This window comes from Cyrtonyx montezumae, unplaced genomic scaffold, assembly GCF_038088225.1.
Source record: "Cyrtonyx montezumae isolate F1298 unplaced genomic scaffold, pur_monq_1.0 scaffold_1, whole genome shotgun sequence".
Classification (NCBI taxonomy): Eukaryota; Metazoa; Chordata; class Aves; order Galliformes; family Odontophoridae; genus Cyrtonyx; species Cyrtonyx montezumae.
The window spans coordinates 9,949,583-9,973,101 of record NW_027071825.1 but is presented as its reverse complement, the minus strand read 5'-3'; the positions used below and the strand labels follow the sequence as shown (position 1 = coordinate 9,973,101).

General features: G+C 46.4%; 1 protein-coding gene across 2 annotated transcripts in view; it reads left to right on the top strand.

The window, feature by feature from the left end:
- The first annotated feature begins 6,921 nt into the window (after nt 1-6,921).
- PTPRF (protein tyrosine phosphatase receptor type F) overlaps nt 6,922-23,519 on the top strand; it is a 338,292-nt gene continuing 321,694 nt past the window's right edge. For both annotated transcript variants that reach the window (XM_065740325.1, XM_065740315.1), the window contains exon 1: nt 6,922-7,008. The gene's annotated coding sequence lies outside the window, so the exon portion shown is untranslated. The remainder of the gene's footprint in view (nt 7,009-23,519) is intronic.

Here is a 23,519-nt window from a genome sequence, read left to right as displayed (position 1 = left end):
TCAACAAAGCAAATTTGGGGGATAGAGGAATGAGGGTTTTGTGTGACACCCTCGGCCTCTCAGCCATAGCCAAATCTCACACACTGAAACATCACCAAAACACAACAAAGCCACAGCACAGCAGGCCCAACTCTCCTTCGTGAGAGAGAATGCAGAGGGGGAACAAATCACTCAGCCAGACATCCATCACATCACTTCATGCATGACTGAGAGGTGCTCAGATACGATAGCAAGGAGCCCGGGCCAGGAACCTGCACAGCACAGGCTTGGCAAGCGACGTGCTGTAGTTGTTAAAAAGACTTGAGGATGGGAAAATGTGGGGTAGGGAAACAGAAGTGTGGGTGAGCTCTGCTTGCATGGGCAAGGGCAGCTTTGAGGTGGGCTGTCTGCTTGCTGCTGGGGTGATGGTCCTTAGGAGCAAAGTCTGCACCATGTTTATTGCCTGGTCCTCACCCATTTTATGGCTCTTAAACTCGTGGACAGTTGTCTTCAAAGTTCAGATGCATTTTTCAGGAATGGATTTCCACATCCATTGCTCTGAGCATTCTAATGGGAACAGTGTTTAGAAAAAAAAAAACAGTATAATGAATACAAAAGTAATTGTTATCCTTTTGGCTGAAATTGTGCTGGAAAGCTTAGTTAAATCTAAACAAAATGTATTCCCTGAATTTCTGACTATTTTGAATAGGGAAAGCTCTACCTGCCCTGGTGCACGAAACAGCCCTAACAGCTGATGTCTGAAGTGCTTAGAAGACTGCACCTGTTATTCTAACAGAGGTGACCTCTGAAACAAGAAAGCCATTCTGTATAAACACTGAGCTAAGTGACTTTCCCCATGTCTCCTCAAATAACACCCAAATATCTTTTCTTGTCAAAATCTTGCACTTGTCCCATAGTATACACTGTAAATCATGACAACCAGTGACTTATTTGAAGGCTGGAGCCCAAAGCAAGAGGTGCTGGTGCTGAAAGAAGTTTAACCAGTCACCAGCCTCTAAAATATTAAGCCATAAAATACAACTCTATTTTTACAAAAGCGGTTTTAAATGACCTGTCAACACAGCTAGTTCCGGCTGGCTTCTTTCTTTTTTCTTTTTCTTATTCTTTTTTTTTTTTTTGAGAGAGAGAGAGAGTGGTAGAAGAAATGAATTAAAAGGAAAAAAAATCATTAGGGGATAGCTTCAGTTTACTTTTATAATAAGTACACATGCTGCAGTAAAGTAGCAAAGCTCTAGGAAACATTTACCTTCTGTTGAAGTTTATGAGATTAAGTATCTCATATCTCTGACCAGTTCCTGGGCAAAATCCTCTGCTGCACCATGAGGATGATTCACACAGAGTGGAGGAAGATCACTGCCCCTGTACTGCATCCCAGGTGCTGGTCACATCCCAGGTATGCCACAGTCTGCCACAGCAATTGTGACATTCTGTGTGGGCACTCAAGACTGAGCGTTGCACAGGGCCCAGATGCTGAGCTTCACGTGGAGGAAATGCTGGTTCTAAGAGGAACAGGAATGGTGCAGCTGGGAAATTCAGCTTCCACTAAGGTCACAGCTGCCTGTCACACTCAGCCAACTCTGGTACTTAACATACTCGAACAAGGAAAGCCAGCTTTCATGTACATAGCTGGGCACCCCCCAAATCCCTCCTCTGTGCCTTTACTGTCAAGGACTAGAGTGCCCAAATTCTGCTCAATTTGTTTGTAGGCTCATTTCAGTTATCTGGCCAGGGACAGTACTTGATTTCCACCTAAAAAGTTGATAAACAGCAATCACACCAGCACATTTGGGGAGATAAAATTCAATCCAACGTATTTTTCCTGGTTGCCTGTCATTTCTGCAACAGAGCTGTGGTCAGGATGATCCTTCCCTTGGTCGCACATCAGGCTCTGGCCTTCCAGTTACCTCCATCTTACACAGCAGTAGTCAGAGGGTGCTGCTGCACACACGACTCAGGGCAAGATCCACCTTACAATCAGACCTCAAGCTGATGACACATCCACGGGAAAGCCCCAGCTTTGCCATGCAATGAATTAGTAAAAGCTGGTAAGAGGTGCAGCACTCTGCCTGAGTAAGCAGACACTTGGGCAGAATCATTTTTTTCTGGTGAAGAGGAGTATTTTGGGATACTTCTCTTGCTTTAATATGAAGCCTTCTGTATCACTTCATCTGCTCCTCGGCTGTGAGCTGAAAATTCGAGGTGGATTTTTATTGCAGAAAAGAGGGTGTGGAAAAGTGTAGTCAGCACAAAAGTTTAACCTCTCTAACAAAGTCTATAAATTTGCTGTAAGTTTAAGGCAAAGGCACTCCCTTTCCTGTCTAAATGCTTATAAGGATAAACATTTAATCAAAACCCACTCCTGTACACATGAGCTGTGTGAGTGGTGTTCCCTGTCTCACGTTTACAACCTGAAATTTCAAATCAGAGTGAACAGTCTCTACTCTTTTGTTATATTCTTTTCTTCATAGCTCCTTTTAAAATACTTTCAGCGCGTTCTGAATACTAAATATAAAATAATAGTCTAAAAATTAATTGGTGAAATAAAAAAAAGGGGGGGGGGGGGGCTGAAATTTAGTTTCCAAAAGACTCCGCTTTTACTGGTGTGAAAGTGGTGATTTTCTAATGAGGTTGAAATTAAGTGAGAGCTTTGATCAGATGTCACGAATAGCTCCCTGTCATTGGCCAGGGAAAATATACTTCGTCCTCACAGTAGTCACAAGAGCTTGGTCACATTGCTGCTGCAGAACGACTTGGAGCTGAGCAAGACCCATCTCTTCCCTCTGAGGTTGCGTTGATCTGAGAGCTCATTCTTTGAATTTCCCATCCCAGGTTGCCATGATCTGAAAGTTTCTGCCTTGAATTTGCACAGGGCTGTAATTTTCCCTGGGAAATGCATAGGATCTTTAAAAAAATGTTTAAAAAAATGAGACGAGGTGTCCTCTGGCACATGGCACAGGGGCAGAAGGCTGATCTCATTGCTCTGCTCTGCCACAGACTCCGGCATGACATTAGCTAAGTCAATTAGCTTCTGCCTGCATCTGCTTCTCATCTCTAAAAGGGGGAGAGTGGCAATTTCCTACCTCACAGCAATCCTGTGAGAAGTATTTCAGCTTAGGCAGTGCGAAAAGGCAGGGCAGCAGCCTGCTGCATGGGGAGGGGCCGGGGGCCATGAGCAGCTTCAGCACGGCGCAGAGGTCAGGGAATCATCATGAGACAGAAGGATCCATATGCACCATGGAGTCCAGCTCTTAACACAACTCTGTCAGTACATGGAGGGAAGCAGAGATCACCCCAGTGCAAATTCATTGAGCTTTTGATGTCATTCTCTTTTAACTTACATGTACACCATCTATTCCGGTGATTTTAGCTGTTCTTCCCATCACCATTTATTTAGGGTTAGAAAAAGACTGAACTGCTGTCTCTAGAGCATGTGGAGACTAAGCTGCAAAGAACTACTCATCCATATCACTTTTCTGAACAAGTGAGCATGCCCCTGAGTTTTGGAAACATCTCCCATGAACCAGTTGCCATTGATAATCCCAGTGCTCCCAGTTTTGCCCTCAGCAGAGGTAGGAGGATGTCTCATGGCATGGAGGGGTGTGGTGTAGCGGGCACAGTGTGGACATGTTGGACTGGATGATCTTACAGGTCTTTTCCAACCTTAATGACTCTGTGATTCAATTTCAGCATTTGCAAGGCCTTCCTCTGCCACATTTTATTCAGACAGGAGCAGATTTTTTTTCCCCATGTAATAGATGTCCAAAATATGTTTACATGCCAGGAATGAACTGTCAGGCAGTGTATGTGTTTTGTGCTTCCTTTTTTAGCAATAAACATACCTTTCTAGTTTATTATGATGAGGAGGAGGTAAATGAGCTACAAGAATTATTATTTACATGGGATCTCTAAGGCATCCATCAAGTGCTGAGTGCTACACAACACCACAGAAAGAGAGCACACATCCTGGACAGACCTCTGCAGTCATTTGGGACAAAGGCTGAAGAAAGGGGAAGGCAATTGTACCAAATTTGCAGAAAGGAAGGTAACTGAGGAGCAGAAAGCCCACAGGGTTTGACTGGTGCCACAGCCAGGAAGCAGAAGTAACCACCACTTTGGCACTGTGGCTGCACTGCTATTACAACACCGTCTTTTATTCCTTCAATCAAGTGCAATCTGTCAAAAAGCAAAACTCAGGGTAAGTCACTATCCTTGTTGGGAAGGCTCCACAGACCAGAAACCTGGTGCTGCAGACAAGGAAGCATTGGGGTGCTCCTGTGAGGCGGTACTTCTTCCAGTCAGGGAAAAACAGAAATGGGCGAGACTGATTTTTTTTTTTTTAACATCTATTTGGAGCAAAACAGAGAGTAATAATAATCCTGTCTGACAAAGGAAATGAAAGAGTCTTGGGGGTAATACTGAAAAAATGGTGGGCAGTCAGAGTCAAGGCCATATGGTCCTCAAGCTGTGCTGTCAAACCGATCTTCAGATGGAGACATATTATCTTACATTAGCACAAAGTTGAGCATTGCAGTAGGCACTTGTGAAACAGACCAGAAGACCTGACAATACAACTGACAATTACTACAAAATCAGGTGAGAAAAAGTCATCGGCCAGAACTGTCCCTCTACGAAGAATAGCTGGGGAAAGGATGAGCTTCCAACAGGCTCTGCAGCTTACTGGTTCCATCCAAAGTACCTAGTGAGCTTTGCAACACCTGAAATGAGGAAGGCAGTTGTTCTGACAAGTCTTAAAAAATTCAGAATCCTGGTCTTTTGATTTCAAACTAATTTATTACGTTAAAGGCACGCGAAGCCCATCCCACTTTATCTATACACTAGCTCGCTATCAGACGGCACGCATGGCAGCATACGGGCACGTGTATCTGATCTGATCCAAGGGAAGGATGTGCTGAGGGTTTACCAAGAGCAGCAACCTCCAGGCCAGGCTGTGTGAGCACACACCAAGGCTTTGCTGTCTGACTTACTGCCAGAATGGCTGCTAGAGTGGTCATGAGAGCCTGCATCAGAATGTACCTCTGATGACAATGTCAGCATGTCCTGTAGCAAGCAAACTGCCCAGGTGGATGCCTGTGCTTTGAGGAATGGTGCCCCACCACTGCAGAATGCTTGAATGGGTGAAGAGGTGACCACTCAGAAGCCCTGTATTTGGGGTCAAAGCACCAGCACCTCCTGGGCATACACCAGCCATTGTCTTCCAAGGCTTTATGTACTGAAGGCATCAAGCGTGCAGGGGAATAACAAAGATTTTTGGGTGGTAGCCATATGTGAACACTCTTTCTTTCATGCTGCTGATGATTAATGGCTTACACCCATGGGACAATCATTTACCTGCAAGTCTTGGCTAGAAGCTCCAGGGCATCAAAAGTTTATGAGGCAGCTCTGCGTCAGTCCCATGAATCCAGATTTCTAAAGGTGTTCAGGAATCTATGTTTTATGTGCCTAGAAGTGTCTTTAAGATCTGTCCCATGGGTTGCCTCAGCATTTCAATGACTCCTCTCATCAGCAGTTAAAAGATTGACAGCATTAGCAAAGGGGCGTTAAATCCCAAATCTTCCTTTTTTTTTTTTTTTTTTTTCAACAAAAAACGAGTCGCTTTCACATGAAATGGAGAGGGGCCGGGCTGAGCTGACCCACCTGACACTCGCTGATGTGAAAGCCAAGGGAACGGACACCCACACAGCCCTGGGAGCTCCCGCCCTGAGCCAGGCTCTCCCAGCTCCCCATGCTCCGGTGCTCTGAAGCACATCCAAAATTTCATACAGAGCGCCGAACCCACGGGCACTTTGGCAGCGCTGCCTGGCCCCACGCCAGCAACGCTTACTCAGAGCTCCGTGGCCTCGCTGGGTAACGCACAGAAGAGCAGTTCTGCAGCGACATTTGGACACTAAGAAGTGTCTCGGGACCAAGGGCTCGCAGAGGTGCGAGGTGGGCTCCGGGTGCCCGGTACGGAGCAGAGCGGAGCAACGAGCCGGCACAACCTGGGTGGGAGGACCGGGGCAGAACATGCTCCAGGAAACACATGAGAAGAAATCCTGGAGACCACAGGGGGAAAAATTAACATGCCGTGGGAAACGGCAAAGCGCTCCAAGTACGGCGCGCGGAGGAGAGCGCGGCGAGGTGTTCCAGCCCGCTCTGATGCAATACAGCACCTCGAGAGGGCCGGGCCAGGAGCCAGCGAGCTCAGCGCAGCGGGACTTAACCCTTCCGCAGCGCGAAGGGGCACCAAACGCAGCTCGGGTACACCGCGCAGGAATCTTGCCGGGCGAGCAGCACGGGCCTTAGTGCCAAAGGAACGGCGTGCTTACGCGGCGCGCGGGCCGAGACACTTTTGTTCAAGTCAAAACCGCTGGATAAAACGCGGCCAAAACCATCAGGAATCGCAACAGGTCTCAGCCTGCCGCCCACCTGCCGCCCGCCGCGACGGCACGGGAACTTTCTGCGGGGCTCGGCCGCGCTGCTCGCGCCGCACGGACGCCGACCCTGAGCGCGGAGCCGCGGGGCCCCCGGCCCGGCTCCTTCCGGCGGCGTCGAGCGAGCGCCGGCCCCGCCCCGCCCCGCCCCGTCGGGCCGCCCCCCGCCCCCGCCCACACCTGGCCGGGGTGGGCCCTGCCCGCGGGTTGCGGGCCGACTCGGCGGGAGGGCGGCGGAGGCCGGAGCGGAGGCGATCGCGGCCGGGAGCAGCGCTGCGTGTCTCGCGGTGCCTTCGTCTCGGGGCCGAGCGCGGCAGCCCGGGTCCCAGCGCAGGTGAGCGGCGGGCGGCAGGTGGCGGCGCGGCGGCGGCGGCGGGGCGGGCGCGGCGGAGGGGCGGGCGCGGCGCGCGGCCCCGGCGGGGGCGGGCTGGAGGCGGCGGCGCGCGCGGAGCGCGGTCCCGCGCGACAGCGGCGGTAGCGGCGGCTGAGGTTGAAGGAGCGGAGCGGAGCCGGCGGACGGGCGGTTCTCGCGCGGCGGCCGGAGGCAGCATGCGGGCGGCGGAGCCCCGGAGCCCCGGTAAGTGGCCCGACCGCGACGCCTTTCCCCTGCCAGCCCCCTCGCGAAGGGGTTCGGCTCCCGGGGTGCCGCCGAACTCCGCCGCCTGTTGAGCCCCGAGCCTCCGTGCCCGCCCCACTGCCGGGCGAGTTCTGCCCCGCGGGGCCGCCGGGATCGCGTTGCCGGACGCCCCCCTCCCCTCCTCACCCCCCTTTGGGGCCGCCACGCGGTGCGCGGTCGCCGCCGGCTTCGCCCCGCGGGGGCCTCCGCGGGCGGGGAGCACGGCTCGGCGGGGCTCAGCCGGGCACCTGCTGCGGCGGCGTGACCTTCCCGGCGGGTGCGGGGCCGCGGGGCTCCCCGGGGTGGGCGTCCCGGAGCGGTGCGGGGAGGGCGAGAACGGCTCGCGGCGTTGCGGGGCGGTGCGGTGCCGCGCTCGGAGCAGGGAGGGCGCTGCAGCGGGCGCGGGGCGCGCCGTGCCCCCGGGGAGAGCGCGGGGTGCGGGGCCCCGGGTGCGAGAACAAAGGGCCCCGCGCTGCGGGCGGGGGGAGGTCCCGGGATCGGGGAGGGAGAAGAAATAGATACAGCGTGGAGCCTCCCGAGGCTGCCGAGGGGGCTGAGACCTGTTGGGCTCGGGCCGGTGCCTTGGGCTCGTGGCGGAGCGAGCGCCCGCCGTCCGGGTGCGGAGGGAGAGCGCTTTCGGGAGCGAACTTGGAGCGGTGCGAGCGCCCGGCGTGAGTACGTGGAATAGAGCGAAGTGTTTCTGCTCTCCTGGTGGAGGGATGCGCCGCGTTTCCAGGAGACTGACCAGGGCAGCTGCGGTACGGCGTTACGGAGTGCTGTGCTGATCTTGGATGTAAGCAAATGAAGTTGCATTGCCAGCGCCGAGCGTAGAATTGAGCTGTAAGAAGTGATTTTAGTCCGAGGATAACCGGATAACCGACGCTGCAAACATAGGCGATGTTGGATATTTGCTGTTGTAGAGCTCTCTGAGGACAGCTGCCGTGAGCGGCGATGGCAAATACAGCTTCCTTATTCTCTTGTAGAACCACCACTGTTCATTTTTCAAAGTAAATGTTAAGAGAAATGACAAATTTAATTTGGGATTACAGAGGTCCTCTGCTGCATTTGACTTATCTCTCTGCCTTATTATGGATGGTTATTTCTGGGCTGCCCGGGTGGCTTTAAAACAGCTTCTTTCTTTCTTTTCCTTTTTTTTTTTTTTTTTTTTTTTTTTTTTTTTGAGTACACTACACTCCTTCCAACAATGCAGGAAGTACTCGGCTCTCAGGATTGGTTTTATGGAGGGAGCAAGTGTACTTTAATCCTCATTTTATTGTCTCTGCTGTGGGGCTGAGGCTGTGGGAGCAGCACGTTGCTGTGGTTAGTTGTGGGGAGAGCCAGAAGGGCTGTCTGCATGATGAGATGGTGTGGTCGGAGCAAGGGGAGGGGTGGCCAACTTCTCAGTGTCAGCCTTCACCCCTCCATTGCACCGTGCGAGTTTCTGAGCGTACGTCACTGCCATGCGTCCTGCCCTGCCCGCTGGGATAGGGCTCAGTGTGACCGCACACGGGAAGGGGTCAGATCCACACAGGGCTGTGGAGTTAATGCTTCACTTCAGCTCAAGAGATTCTTATAATTCAGCTTTGTTACCAGTATTGCCATTTGCCCTTTTCTTTGCACTTGAGTCCATAAATATATCTTGGAGAAGTATGGATGGGGCTGTTAGTGACGTAGCAGGAGCTGGAGATGATGTTTTATTCCCATCCATGTAGGCAGTGAGGTCAGTGCCTGGAAAACCCAAGTAGCGACCTCCCTACGTGGTGGCTGTGGGCTGAGAGATGTGCAGGTATTTCTTTATTATTTTTAACCCAAGTCCTGCTTTTGGGAACATTACCTAACTGTCATTGGCAAAGGCAGTCGGAGCTGGTGATTATAAGGAGAAAGATCTAAGCTTGTGGGTAACAGAGAAGAAATGTTTTCCTCTTTGTGTCCACATAATGCAGGGCTGTGGGAAGATATGCTTAATGAGGATGATTATTGCTGTGGCTTTCCATAAATCCACTTGTAATGGAGGCTTTGTACAGTTACTTCTGAATCTGTACATTTAAAAACTGCAAATAGCGATAATGGAGTTGGCTAATAGCAGACTGTCAAGTAAGTGCAATCCTTGTGATAACGTTCAGCCATAGATCTCCATTTAAGTATTACTTTTAAGCAGAAAATGTTTCTTGTAGGTCATAGTATGTGCAGTTTGGAGGGGGGAAAGAAGCCCAATTGTTGCTGCATGTACCTGAATCTGAACCAGCCAGCTTCACTGTCCAGAGAGTGCTTTTTTCTGTGTTTTTTCTCTTTTTTTTTTTTTCTCCCCAGTTCTGTCTTTTAATTTTGATAGGAATAATGATGACTGGTTTTAAAACAAACCCCAAAGCCTGGAGGAAGAGCTGCGTGCACGGGTGCAGGCTGGGAGTAGTGCCGTGGGGAACGTCTCTGCGGTGCCACTGGGCACAGGTTGGGGCTGATCCTGTTGGAAATGCCAAGCAGGACAATCCTTTCCATCTTGGCTCTAAGTACCTTTGTTTCTTTCAATGCTGCTCAGAAGCTGGTGCTGAGAGTTAAATCACCCCTCTGTTACCCAGCCTAAAAACAAAAGGTGAAGCTGGCACAGCGGGGAGGACTTTTAATGGGTTATCTCACCACAGTAGAGAAGTAACGTGTTCTCATGTGAAGCACCTGTAATAGATAGCAGATGCCTGATACAGGGTTTGAATGAGTGCAGCTCTAACTCACGCAGCAAAGAAGCAGCGTTAGCGGAGGCCTGGCACCTGAGCTGCTGGGAAGAGATTGTTGGGAAATGTGTGTGATGCTCATCTTCACTGCTTTAAGAAGAGCCTTAACTTTCACCTTGCATATTCTTGGAGGGCTCTTTACACGTGCTTACATCTGATCACAACCTGTCTGTAAGAGCAAACTGCTTCAGTGCAAAATGTATGCTTCCTTTCCAGTAAAAACTTGTAATTACACGGGGTGGTAGCTGACTGGAAAGTATTGCAAAACATATGTAAGAATACTGTCGTACAAACTCTGAAGCTGAGGAATGACTCACGGCGCCAGCGCTGTATCAGATTCTATCTATACGCTGGGTTTAAATGACAAGTTTACTTTAGGCAGGGAATATGCAATTTTCTTGTACTCTTTCTTCATCTAATGTCAAGTGAGCTTAATGAAACAGTGCATGTGGGCATACGGGAGGCACCAGTTGTAGAGCTCTAATGAGCTGAGGGAAGGTAGTGCTGCTTGGCTCCGTTTGTGAAGGTAGCAGGAGCGTGCCCTGTGCTGTGTGTACTGAAACCAAGGTTGTGATACTGTTGCGAGTCTTGAGACATTTGTTTCTTTCAGTATACCTCCCCACTTGCTCGGCTTTGTAATGCGAGTGTGTTTTGTCCTTGGTCAGAGAGGGCGCTAGGGTTTTGGCACATTATGTAGTCATCCCTACGCGTTCCTCTTAGTTGAGCTTCTAATGGCTGTTGAGGAATTTTGGCCCAGCATTCTGGAAAATAAAATTCAGATTGCTACCAAAATGCAAACGGGATGGTGGGAAAGGGGCCAATGATTGTAGTGCAAGGAGGAAAAGAGTGCTTTCCGCTGGAACAGCACAGGTTTTGTTCATGCCTTTGTTTTTGCAATTGTGATTTATTATTAGAAGCTGTGTATAGTACTTTGCAGAGCCCTGAAAAATGTGGGATGGGCAAATGGGCAGCAGCGTCCTGTGGTCAGGGGAGCTCCTGGGAGCTTGGAGAAGGGCAAACGAGGGAGCAGAGGGGTCAGGCCCACCAGCAATGCCCTGGTGGAAGCCGTGTGCTGCCCCTGAGCATGACCCTTCTACTCTCTGGAACTCATCTGCTTTTGTGCCTTTGGGGCAGGTGGAAGCAGCCCTTTGTCTTCACCTTTGCCACGCTCACAAGGCTGCAGTGTACGGTGCCTGCAAGCGGTTCTGCTTGCTGCCAGAGGATCTCATTCTCGGGTTCTGCGAGGAGGTTAAGGAAGGGCAGCTGGCGTGGAAGTGTACTGTGTGTGTACAGCTGTGCCTTCCTGGGAAATGTGAAATAGGGTCGGGCTCCTTCAAGGAGTCTGCTGCCTGAGAACGTTTCTAAAGAGCAAAAATACAGAGAGAAGTTCTGGAGCAGGGGATGGAAGCAACATATATAATCTAGTTAAGAGCAAAATTGGTAGAGCATCTCCTAATACCTCAGCTCAGAGCGAGGGGAGGCAGCTCTGTTCGGATGCTTTCATTAAGTACAATCCACTGTGTGGCTGAAATATGGAAATGCCATTAATTTGGGAAAGGATAGGGCTGTCCTGCTCTTACCCTTGTCCTTCAGCATGCATAGAAGCTTCCAGTTTCCAACCTGCCCAAAAGACATTTATTTCTTGGCACAAAATTTTAGCTGCAGCTGGCAAGTGGGTAAGTGCTTTCTTCCAGCCTTGCTGAGAAAGAGAGGAATTATTTAGTTTGGCACAAGAAGTTTACAGTTAGGAGTTGTCGGATGAAACTGAAGAGAAAAAATGTGAAGATTGGGCATGTGACATCGCTTTCTCAAAAGCAGCATTGGAAACCTCGTCATTGCTTATAATTAAACAAAACATGCATGCATCTGACTGTGGAGAGGAATTATCTCTCGGGTTAATAGGCCTCTCTTCCTTATTTCTTTTTTCCCCTACAAATGGAGTGCTTGACACTGAGTTGCATGTGTGTATGCAAAGGATAACATCTGTTCTATTTTATGAGATCCACATAGCGTAGCTGCTTTTCTATCCCTCCAGTGTACGGATTCTTCTCCTGTGTGTCATCCTAACTGCTGAAGTCAGCCGGGCACTTAAGCTTTGTAATAACTCCTCTCTGCAGGAGCGGGAAGTTATTCATGGGATGGTACTTGATCCTCCAGTTAAATTTCCTCACAAAATTAGTTCTTGGAGTGTTTTGGAAAAGCCATTACATTTCTAGAGGCTTTTGTGAATAGGGATGGAAGTGGGATTATTGTAAGGCTCTTCTGGAACGGGTTTGGAGACTGTGAGAGCCATCGGTTGGGCTGTGTACATCAGGCTGCTTGTGTTTTGGTAGGCTTCTTAATTGGAAAGGTAAAATGATTATGAGAAGTATGAAGGGTTAGCCTGGTGTTGGGATTTTATGGTATGGACATAAAAATACAATTGCTCTTTTATCTCGGTGGAGAACCACAGAAGTGGTTAAGAAGGGGCAGATCCTTTTGTACACAGTGCTGAGAAGGCATTGAGCTGTCATGTGCTTCGAGGATAAAGAGATGGGTGGGGGGGAACTCTTCTTTTGATTTTTGGATGAAGTTGTAAACTTTGACACACTGTATTTCTCCAAACATGATGTAGTTACGTCTATATCTTAGTAGCATTTGTTTCATCAAATTTGGTAAAATATTTATTTGTTGCAGTCAACAGTAATTCTCCTTTCTTAACAGAAACCCTGTAATTTATGAATGCATTGTCCATCCTGTTTTAAGTACCCGTAATGCAGAATTTGTGAGATGATACAGATTGAGTAGAAAATGTACACAGAATCCGGTAACACGTTTTCCCTGTCCAAGTTAAGTGAAATATGTAACAATTAGTGTAAACAGTGAAAATTAGCCTCTTAAACGTATGAACTGGAAGATGTAGAAGTAATTTGTGATATATATTCTCATTGGTTTTGTTGGAACTGATCTTAGGCACAGATAAAATTACTTTACAGTCTTATGTATTTTAATCTATGTGTTATTATGTGATAGAAAGCACACTCATAAAATCTTATATAACCTGAGGTTGAGGCATGTGAGTTTTTGAAGGTGTGTTCCAGATACCGATGGTCTCCTTGCTGTAGCCTTGTCCTTAGGTATCTTCCATTAATAAAGCACAAACTGCAGGAACTGCACTGAAGGAGAGAAGTATTCCTGCAGACTGTGGAGTTCCTGCTTTAATTCTGCCTCTTGACATTAGAGTAAAAAAAAAATACTGTAGAAGAGAAGTATTGTCACCTTCCAAACCATTGTGAGATCGAAGTCTGATTCAGGAAGTCTCTTTGGTTTGAAAGCTCACTTCCCTGGCTTTCTGGTCTGCAGAGGCTGTGGATCACGGAGAGCCTCTCATCTGCACGAGAGAAATGTATGGAGGGGTGACACGTGTCTCAGTGATAAAACACCGCCGCTTTATGGGAGCAAGCTGTTTCTGCCGATAATTGTGCTTGGCTCTTACTATGTTTCTTACCTGAAGCTTTATTATAATGTTGCTTACGAAGTGGAAGTGTGCTGCTGTAATAACTCAGCGACGATCTCTTGCTTATGTCTGTGGAAGAAATAAGAAGCATAATTAATTATAAGAAGGAAGAGTTCAGAAGGATTATGAGGCAATGGGCTGCTGCATTCCTCCAACAACCCCCTACCTGTTGCTATCAAGTTGGGCATCTTTTAAGATGAAGTCTTCTTCTGAAGAGTGATCAGAGGTTTCTCAGTTGCCTAAGACCGCCTAGATAGATGAGTAAATGTCTGTCTTTAAAGGACTTGTGCAGAATTGTTGGGATCAGTAATGTGACTGCAACAATCACAGAACCATTAGGGTTAGAAAAGACCATCCAATCCACAACCCACCCCGCCATGCCCACAGATCGTCTCTATCAGTGTCACTTCTCCAGAGTTCTTGAACACCTCCTGGAATAGGCACTCTGCCACCTCCCTGGGCAGCCTGTGACAGTGCCTGCGCTACTTTGGGAGAGAAATTGTTTCTAATATCCAACCTGAACCTCCTCTGGCACAGCTTAAGGCCATTCCCACTTGTCATATCAAGACCATGCCTTTCATAACTGGGAACCATGGACTGCTTTGTTTGCTCGGATTGTTGGTGTTTAAGGCAGACAGCAGGAGTTGTGCGGTGCAGAACAATGCATTGTGTAGCAGTCAGATTGTTGGAAAGTGTTTGTAAATGTGAGTTTGAGATAAAGCTTTCTGTGTGTTTCTTATTAATCTTTGACGAGTAGTGCTTGGAAGGCTAGTGAATTTTTGATGCTCTTAAATGCGGTCTGCGAGGAGCAGGTGAGGAATCGGATGACCTCCTGCTTCCCTTTTTGTTTGTTTTTCAGCGAGCGATGCCTCTGCTGTATGTTTCCTTGGGATGTCAGGAGAAATGCCAGCGCTGTGTTGTTGGAGTTGGGGTGGTGGTGGGCTGGGCTGTGCAGTGCCCATACTGCACGTTGGGATGATGCTCACACATTGGCTTCCTTTGTATCTGAAGTGAGTTAACGGCCTCCTGGATTCTTCTTGCACAGTGTAATTAAAATAAACACTATAATACTAATCATTTATGTATTTTTGCCTGTGGGTGAAGTTTTAAATTAGAAGTAGCTATACTTTGGTGCAAGTGGATTTTTTTTTATTATTATTATTATAGTGTTGCCTGTTTCCAGGCTGGTAATATTTCTCTGGGAGTGCATAAAAAATATTGCTCGGCAGATTTGTTTTTGTTTTTTATTACCTAATTGTATATTCTAGTAACAATGTAATTATTGCTTTTAACAAAAACTGCCTGACTTGAGTGTTTAATTCCATCAGACTCAAGCAGTCGCTGATGAGGTGATAAATGATAGGTTATATGTAGAAGTGGATTTGCAATTATTTGCTGCTTTGGGGGGAAAAATAATGATGTTTTGTTTCTGTCCAATGACTAATGTTGAAAATCAAAGCGGCACACCAGATGTTTTTTCTAATGGCTGTGGTTCAAGGTCCCTTTTGTATGGAGGAGAGTTTCGGCTGAGTTTGTCTCTGGGCTTTGAAGTTTCTCCCGCTTGTTAACGCCACATTCCTCTGAATCTCCCGTCCTGGACCCCTCTGCCGAGCGGGCGGTGTGAGCAGGCTGAGCTGCCCTGCGCGTTCATTCATGGGGAGGTAAAGGGGCTGCAGAGCTCTGACAGTGCGGGCTGAGCGCTTCCATTCACTTGTGTTTATTTCGTAGAATTAAAATAAGAATAAGTGTTTCGCTTTTATTTGTTGATGTCTGATGAGGAATTAGGAGAGGAAACTGAATCGCTGGTGTGATTAGCGTTAGGTTTTGTTTCTGCTCTATGAAAGGAGTCATTGTGTGAGGCTTTCCCTCCGCAGCTCTGCCTAATCCCGCTGAAGTCATTCTAACGGCAGCAGCGCTGCGGGCTCTTGGGGCTCTTGGTCTTGCTCTCCTGCACGCTGCGTGATACAGCTGAGAACATTTCCTCTTCGCGGGAGCTGGCATCTCGTGCTGACGCTGCCGTGGTGGCTGATACGGTGGGTGTTTGTTGGTGCTGGGTGGCCTGAAATCTGCAAACTGCCCCGGTTTGTGCTGCTTCTGGACAGCAAACCCGGGCCCGTGGTTCTGGTAGCCCAGTGGACCTCCTGCCTTTGTGCAGCTGCGGCTGACGGCGGTCAGATGTCTGGCTCCGGCTGCAGTTTCTTCCGTAGATCAACTTTCTTTGCTGATGTAGTTCTTCTGCAAGGAAAAACCTTAAAATTGCTCGTTGTACTCTTTCAGAGGTGATTTCTGCGAATTCAAGGTTTGTAGAAAGCAAGATATTTCTTGGTGCCTATCTTAGGAATTCTAGTAGACACAATGGCTCTTATTTCAGAGGAAAAAAAAAAAAGCCCTGAAGGAAACAAAACCCCCACCCCACGAGCACTGGCCTTTCTTTTCTTTTGAATCAGATTGTCACTGCAAGGTCTCCATGATTTAAAAACATAAAATAAACTCCCTTGAGGAATCTATTAAAAATTATTTGGTTCAATGAACATTCAGTGCACGATCGCTCTTGGAATCCATTACATGCCTTTAGAAAGGCTTTAAAAAACCTCTCCGACAAAGTTGGTCTGAGTTTTGTCCCTTTGGCAGGTGGGCATGAGGGAATTTCATAGCTTTATTTTCATAACAGAAGCGTGCAGAATTAGTATTGATTTTAGCATAGCTGCCTGCTAGTGCTGCTGTATCCAGGGGTCGTATGTCAGCTCCGCTTTGTGGTGGCTGCTTTCCCTGCTCCCTTAGCTGAAGCCTCGAGTTGTGGGGCTCTGGAAATAATTGGGAAATGCTGGTGATTTTTTTTTCCTCCTTTGAATTCAATTTGTAAAGCTTTATTACTTAGAATTAAATTCTTATCAGGTTGAAATGGTGCATAAATTCTCATTGAATGAAGACAAATGACATTAGAAACCAGGGGAAGTAAGCTATGTTTTAGTCCTAGATTTACTTTTATTTCCATTGTAACACACTGAAAACATTTTGCATCTACTTTGCCCATGCTTATTGCTGTTCTCTTGTCCTGGTAATTTTGAATGGTCAAGTCCGGGAGCATTGCTGTGCCGTATTCCTACTTACAGTGTGCTGAAGAGGCTTGTCATGTTGTTTATGTGTAGCAAAAATACTTTGAGCTGAAATCTGGACATCTGCTTCATTGTTTTTTATATGCAAATATTAATAGCTGCTTGGGGCTCAGTTCTAGAGAGCCTAAAGTCAGGTGAGAATCACAGAATTTTTAAAGTTGGGGAAGCCCTCTAAGATCATCCAGCCCAACCCACCCACCATGCCCACTGACCATGTTCCTCAGTGCCACATCCCCATGGCTCAGGAACACCTCCAAGGATAGTGACCCCACCACCTCCCTGGACAGCCTATGCCAGCACATCCCTGCTCTTTCAGAGAATAAATTGTTCCTAATATCCAACCTGAAGAATTTAAAGAAAGCACAAACAATGGGCAAACCCTTAAGATACACAAGTTTATTTGTTTTACCCACCTGACCTGCAGCTCTGAAGAACAGTTAACTATTTGGGCAGTTCAGCAGTCCTGTTGGGTGCTGGCCATTTGCAGTTTGTGCTCTTTTGCTGTTTCTTAATCTTGGGTGATGCTGAGATGGTTCTCCTGTGGCCCTGGCCTGGCTCTGAAGCAGGCTGGTTCAGAGGGAATGGGAAGGGATTTGGGCAGGGGAAAATGGTTAACTGGGGGGTGTCAGCACTGGCTGGTGACGTGTTACTGGCCTAAGCAGAGAGAGCGTTGCTGCCCTGGGAGGTGTAAAAGACTTGTCAGAACCTCATCTAATTTCCTGCAGTAGCTGTACATGGCAATAATGAATTAACCAGAATTCCAGGAGAGTGGAGATGTTCTGTTCTAATAACGTCTCAAAAATCACAATGAAGTATTGGTCTGGAAGAGGCATATCACTGTTATCCACATCTTTTTCAACTGAATCATTTTTAATTTTATGTGAGCTTACATTGATGTTTTAAAACCTCATCTGTCTGCTTGTCAGCAGCTTGACCAGTATTTTAATACAGAAGATGTGATTTCATCTTGAAACAGTTCTGTTTATCAATGGGTCTTGCACTCAGCTGGAAAATTGTTTGACTTTTTCAGTGCTGTGTTTTTGATGTAAGATGCGTGCTGTTGGGAAGTAAAATTTGTGTGAGAACAATGGCGCTTTCAATCGCTGTTATTTCCATTTTGATTCAGGGGAAGGGGAGCAGGTGTTTAAGCCAAAGAACTCGATCTTAGCCTTTTTCTGAAGGCCTGTGCTAACTCTCCACATTACTCTCACCAAAATTAGAGGAAAATGAGAAGAGTGGCTGCAATTCTGCCGTAGCTGAGTGCATTGCTATATATGCAGCCGGGGCTGTTGTGGTAGAAGTAGGGCTGGTGAGATTTGTGGGAGAAAAAGCCAGTACAAACAAAACCATCTTTGGGATTAAAATGTGGTTTTAAAAATGCTGATAGTACTTTTTTTCCTTTCCTATTCTGGCATGAAAACAGCATGGTTATGTTTTCTTCATATAGGCTTTGTGAAAGTGACTAGACAGCATTCAGCTCTGAACTCCTCCTGACTTCGGAGCATCCACATTGTGCATAATTAAGTTAAAAGTCAGGTATTGGGAACTCAAATGTTTCACTAGAAAATTAATGAGAAATTTAGTGTAATGTACTATTCCTTTCAGTGCATTTTTTCCCCTGAAACTACTGAGTTATAAATAATTTAAATTGAAAATGATTCTTAAACTTTAGTTCTGAAGTGAGCGATGAAGGAGCGTTCCCCTGTATTTGTGGCCTCCAAGTGAAAAATGCTTTGGTGAATAAAGCTGCTCCATTAGTTTTCAGAACAGTTTGCTGTGACACAAATGTATTTTCTAGGCGTGCTTAGAAGGTGTGAGTTTTCCAGCTGCTCTGCTCCATCTTTCCACCTAATTGCTCTATGGATTTGCATGTAGCCCTGTTAATTTGACTGTTTCTGTGCAATCACTGAAGCGTCTTGGAAGAGGTAAAGCCTTCTGGCTGGGGTCAGGTAGGTCGTAGCTCTCCTTGATGGTGCTGTGAGCAGTGGGGTGCTGTGTGTTGTCCCTTCTTGCTCCAATTGGACTCTTGGGAAAGGGTTAACATACAGGCAAGTGTTGGTTCTCCAAGCACTCACAGTGGCCGTGGCTGTGTGTAGAAGAGCTGAAACCTACTAACAAGCTATAAGAGTCCTGTGTGGGTGAATGCCCTCGCTCTGCCTAATAGTGGATTTTTTTTTCCTTTTTTTTTTTCTTTCAGGAGGGACTGAGAAGATGCTGAGTTCCCAGCTACAGAGTTTTTCAGATCCTTATTTGAAAGTGTTTTAAACAAGGGACATCAGAAGCTGCGATACAAAGCAACCTTTTGAAGTTAAAAGTGGGTCTGCATGAAAATGAACTGCTTGTCTGTGAAAAGAGTCAAGTGTGAAAGGATAGGATAGTTTCACTAAATGAATTTGATAGTCTGAATAAGTGTGGCGAGGCAGAGAGGAAAATCTGGAAAGGTCAGGACTGAGCATGTGACTCTGGATGAGGCAGTGGAAAGACATGAAAGGAATTGAGTGGAAATGCCTCGGTTTACTTTTTTTTTTTTTTTTTTGCTTGAAGTGATTTATTTATTTTGGTGGAAGGTGGTCATAAAAAGAGAACTTTAGAAGCTTGCTGTGGAGAAGCGGGAATCTGACTCCTTTGGGATCTCGTACCTTTTTCATTCAGCTTTTGTGTGGTTTCGAATAGCTGAAGGATCAAAGCCCTAAAGATCTCCTTCCTGCGTGTGCTCCCCCGTCAGTAGGAGTGCCCTACCCTGTGTGCTGGGCTTGCTCGAGTGCTTCGGCAGCTTTTTGTCCCACATTCAGGTTTCCTTATTATTGCTGGCTTGTTTTCAGTGATCGATGCGACTTCCAGATTTTAACTGAAATAATTCATGAAATGTGTTGTATTTCCCTGATTCGGCATAAAAGGATAGTGTAGGGAATGTGGTAGCTGCCTTCAGTATAGATAAACGTGAGATGAGTTGTATTGGAGGCAGGAGACAGTCTGAACTTTTCATAGAAAGTGATGGGCTCCAGAGTGGCTGTCACCTCTTGGGGTGGGATCTTGATACTGATAGATGAGACCATGAAACCAGTGGCTCTGTGCTTAGCGGCAATCTAAGAGAGCTCATCAGATCTTATGAAATGCTATGGAGAGAGTGAGGAGCCAAATACAGACTATTACTGTGCTGTGTCTAAATCTATGGTTTGCCCACACTTGAAATACTGTTTCTTCCCTTCCTTTCATCTCAGAAGAATGTACAATAGCTGGAAGATGGTAAACCTGTGGAACTGCTGAGAGAGCTTACGGGACTGCTCAGTAGACAAACCACACCAGTCCTTGTGGGACCCTACCATTGGGAGTACTGAAGGCTATGGAGGTGCCTGGGAAGTGAAGATGTGCTTGTCTTACTGCTTTTTTTTCTAGCTGTTTGCTTACAGGCTTCAGTAGAGACAATATAGGCTAGCAGGACATACTGTGTGACCCAGTGCATCCGTTTTCACATTCATGTCCTGTGCTTTGTCCTGAACTCTGTGAACTTTGCATCCCCAGTTTACTTAACATCAGGCATGCCCTCTGCAGTAAAGCCTTATCCGTGGAACTTAACTTTCTCGAGCAAAAGCAATGAATAGATAAGCTGCAGTTGGCTGAAGCTGAAAGCAAAAATGGGGAGCTGCTGCTTTCCCATTCCTCTTCCCAGCTGCTGCAGCTTACCTTATGCTATTTTGGTGCTGCACCGTTTCACTGAAGCAGCAAAAAAATAACTTATAGGGGGATGAGAAGAGCTGAATAGCTTTCTTTGGATTAAAGCAGTTCATAGGTGCAGCGAATGCCCACAGGGACGGGATTGCACCGCAAGCAAAGGGAGTGAGTTGTTCTTGTTTTGCCCCTAGCACACCATTAGGCAGCTTAGATGTCTTAGGGCACATCCCACCTGTCTCCCATCTGTGGTCATCACCTGCTAACTCTGACCTCAGCAATTGTTACAGCAACTTGTGGAAGGCTCTATGTTGGAAAAACAAGAGCAAGCTATCATTCTGCACTTTGCAGTGAGTTTTTAGCGGACTTCAGTAGAACATAAATGGTGCCTAAATATAGCTGTATCCCAGCATCAGGTAAATGGCAGCAGCGCCCAGACAGATGCAGGCAGTCCTTCGTGCAGAGGTGGTACCTCCCTTGCACAAACAGCTTGCTGCTAATGTCTATGTGAAGCTCCCTCCTGGTGTGGTAGGAACCGTCGTAGCGATGCATCATTGTCAGCTGTGGTTAATCTCAGCGTGTCTTGGAGTGAAGAGGGCATCCACGTGTGCAGGGAGTTAGAAATCACGGAGTCAGTTTTGCGTTGAGAGAAGAAGACATGTTGAGAAAGGGAAGGTGGCATGAATTAGAGCTGGAGCAGAATTCATTCATTAGGCTCTATGGGTTAGGATGCTTTGATATTACTTGTCCTGGGCACTGTGAAAGCTGATTATCCAACTTTTGTGGAAGCTGTGTTTTCTGTTTTGTTGGACTGAATGCTTTTGTATAGGAAATGTTGATTAAAAAAAAAATCTTCAGGTGTAATTAATTTGTGTAAAAGTGTGATGTTTACAAATGTGCCAATTTGTTGACAAAATAGATCATGTCTTGGGTCTCCTTTTGACGTCAGACCTGTGTAAGGCTATGGAAGACTGTGATCTTTGGTGCTTTTTATCTTACTGGATCAGAACCAAAAAACAGCTCTTCATAAAATGAAAAGATCTGCTTTTAGTTGAAAGGAATTACTTTGTGAATGTTATAGATGCTTATGAGAAATAGCATGAGAAAATAGAGTTGTTTCAATTCTTATAAGAGAACTACTGTTCAAGATTGATGGAAAAAAATCCATGCTTTCTTTTAAAAACATATTATAATATTAATGATTTCCAAATATTCTGTAAATACTTTCATCTGTCTAGGATCTTTCTACCTTACGTATTTCAAAAGAGACTTGCTCTGCTGCTTCTGTCTAGTGCTACATGTCAAAATAACTCTTCTTTTATGGGCAGGCCAGTAAAATGTCATGTAGAGAGTATTTCTGTTTTTATTTCCATGCAGGCAGGTCAGTAGTACTTCATTCAGAAATAGAAAATGTCTCTGCTTTCGTGAGGCTGTGTCAGTTGGCATATCTGTGGCCTACTTGTCAATACCAGTATGGTGTTTGGATTCTCACAAGCTGAAATTTTCCTTTTCAAAAAGCATTTTTAAAATGGTGCTATTTCAGTGTATCTAACTAGCTGAGGATCGTTAGTAGCTTCTCTATTCAGTAAGTTTATGCAGTAAAGCTCCTTCTGGAGTGATGTTGTTAAATAATTCACTTATTTTTGTCAACTTTTTTTTCTGGTGGCCTAGCTTTCTAAATTTTCACTAAACTGTTGTTTGCAGTCTTGATCTTACTACTTCTTTAAAGATTGATTCCATTAATGCGTAGTTCATGGAGAAAAATATCCTATTCTGGGAGAAACATGCATAGCTTTTCTGATGGATTTTGAAAATGTCAGTATGAATATAGGCTTGCCTGGTGTCAGAGGATGGTTGTACAAAAAGAGAATGCTTTGTTATCTCTTGGAATCTGCTTTGGGACTGTGGATATAAAGATAGGTAAAGTGGATGCAAAAATGTTTGTCTCAAGTAGTGAAAAATAAACATCATCTCCTTACTCACTTTTTTGTGATTATAGCCAAAACAATTAAAGCTTTGTGAAATTTAAACCATTCAGTGAGGAGAATGGGTCACACTGTGACTTTTGACAACTGTTAGAAACTTTTTCTGAGGATAAATTGCTCCCTAAACTTCTTCCACGTCCAGTGTATCATGTTTGAAAGTTGTTGAAAAAGAACAATGCTAATTTTATGATAAAGCTATGATTTGCTTAGCAAAAATAACACATAATAGTGGTTGTTCTGAAAGGGCATGCATCCACTTGAGGACTGCATAATTGAGATGAGCTCAATTTTGGGAGATGTTGGACTTTCTTTAGAGGCAGAAGTGTCTTAGTGGGCAGCTTGTCCCCATACCTTTAGAAAAAGGAGATTCAGTTCTCTGCTGGAAAGTTTTGGCCAAGAGTATAACCTGTATAGAGGAGGCTAGCCCATTAGCAAGCCCATGCTGACAAATCTTGCTGCGACAGAGACTGCTGTCCTTCTGTAGGTGTAGCTCTTAACAGACTCAGAGTTTGAAGTTTTGCCTTGGATGTGGCCTGGAGTTGGAGGGTGCGCTGAGGCATCAGTTATGGGTCTTTAACTTGATTTCTAGCTGGCATGTGTGTTGGTACATTTCTGTGTCTGAGTAACTGGCTCTTGATGAGTAATTTGCAATACAGTCATTTCTTATCCCTTGCCTGATAGCTGTTTTTATTTTATTTTTTTGTTAGAATGCCAGAAATAACAGATAAATCTGAACCTTTACCTGTGTTTTGTTGAGGGCAAATTTGAACTGATTTCTGATGAGACCTTTGTTCCTTTTAGGATCCCAGTGGTGTTTTGGATGCTCTCCAAACCTGTTTAACATTCTTCATTCCCTTTTGTCGTAGGGTGCATGAAAGAAACTGGCTTGGTGTTCATCCTGTCAACAGTTTGCCCCATGGTAGTTGTCAGACTGTACTGCAAGGAGTCTGAGTGTCTGCATTGTCCTTGGTTCCCAAAGGACGTGGCTAAACGTGTTCCTCCATTTGAGCTGGTGGGACGTGATTTAGGTCATGTTGCGTCTCTGAAGCATTGTGCTCAAGGTTACCCCATGCAGATCATGGCTTCTAGCAGTGATCACCTCAGCTGGAAGCCAAGGAGAGGCTCACAGCCTCTGGCTGGGACTGAGCCTCTGCTTTGGGTTAGGAGTTGTCCCAGGACTCTCCTCAGGGTCTGGGCTGTGTCTAGGAGCACTCAGGGCTGCACACCTCGTGGCTTGGGTTACCAGTCGTGTCCTCATGCCTTGTTTCTCCGTCATGTTCTCCCCATTCCCAAGTTTTTTGAGCTGCTGTTTTCGTGCACAGGTCTTGCAACTGCAGCGTTCTCACCTATATGGATATGGCCAAAGACTACCTCTAGTTACAAATAATTTGCTGCAGAGGATACTGCAGGAAGTGAAATGCTGCCTGGCTGCATACTTCATTTTTGCCTGGAAAGCAGCATTTGACTCATTCACAGCATG